Source organism: Saprolegnia diclina, assembly GCF_000281045.1.
Source record: "Saprolegnia diclina VS20 unplaced genomic scaffold supercont1.77, whole genome shotgun sequence".
Classification (NCBI taxonomy): domain Eukaryota; phylum Oomycota; class Saprolegniomycetes; order Saprolegniales; family Saprolegniaceae; genus Saprolegnia; species Saprolegnia diclina.
This window is the reverse complement of record NW_008246144.1, coordinates 249,756-251,205: the sequence shown is the minus strand read 5'-3', so window position 1 is coordinate 251,205 and position 1,450 is coordinate 249,756.

Genomic DNA, 1,450 nt, shown 5'->3' with positions numbered 1-1,450 from the left:
TGCACGACGTGGTGGAGGAGATCCATCTACAGCGGCAGACGAGACACCTCGTCCGAGTCATGAACCTAGTCATTCTGTGAGACGCGAGAAATGTCAAATATGTATGGTACCTTGTGCCGAACGCTAAGCAGTGCCGCGCCAACACTTGGAAGTACTAGTACAAGCTCGTCATGATGCCGCCAATAGTGCATCACTTTGGACGCGAGTTTCGAGCGCTGTAGGCCGCGCACGACGGTGCAACTTGGTGCCCCGTGCTATACAAAACCAATTTAATCCCTCTACAACGTAGGAGACATTTTTATTTTGACCGACGTTGGCCATCAAATCGCAATCGCGAACGCACCGCGACAACTTGCGTGTTATTAGCCACCTTATCTGGATATCCGGTGCAGCATCACCAGGCCGCGCGGTCGACCGCTTTGCGTTCGAAAACGAAATGGCCAAGACTTGGCACAGTAGTAGAGGACGCTATGGAGGGCACGGAAAGCGAGGTCGCATCGACGTACGAGGCGTACAGCGATCGCGAGACGCGATCCAAGATGCGCGCCAAACTAAGATCGTAGTGCTGCTGAGAGGCACGACTTGGATCGTAGTGCCATCTGAGAGGCACAACGCACTCCAAACTAAGATCGTAGTGCCATCTTAGCGGCATCACGCCAAGACGCCGACGCCGCTTGCCGACAACATCACGTTTGAAATGGAATCGCCCATAGTTAGTACAGTGATAGAAAACACAAGTGTCGATTCCTATGACGTGGCACTCGGAGAATATCCCATTTGGGTGCGTTCAGTCGTGTAAAACACACGTGTAAGAGCGAGCACGACAAAGGCGAAACGCAGAGCTTTTACCAAAGAAGGATAGCAGCCTTGAGCGATGCTCATTCCGCAATTTGCGCTGCAGGGCCTCGGCCGCACGGCACCGCGTCGCACGGCAGGGTCGTCGCAAGCGTGTGTCCTGTCGACTGACGGTGAAACTCGTGTGACCGAGGTCCTTCTTTCCACGCATCCCTGCAGTACAGAACATTGGCTCCACAGGTAAGTGGTTGCCATTGATGAGGGTCGGTGGTCCTCATGTAGCATGCGAGCTTGGGTCTGCGTCGTCGAGGATTGATGATCACCAAGCTCGATTGGTGGTATCAGTATCGTGTTGAGCAGCGCCGCAGCGATCGAGCGCCTGCATTAGTTCCTAGGCGTAGGTGCGCACATGCCACAAGAGGTTCGTAGAGCTGTCGCATTCGTATTGGGCCGTGGTTGCTGGCGTCGATGCAGCGCTGGTCGCAGCCACCGGCGCCGTAGTGGTAGAAAGTCCATTGCGTTTACGTTGGTAGTCTACACGCTGCAAGATATATACTCGACGCGCCGAAACAAACGCTGACAGCGACAACCTCGAGCGTTCAAGCGAGGAGTGCGGACGATGGCCTCGACCGCGTCGCGCTCGTGGCGTCGTTTC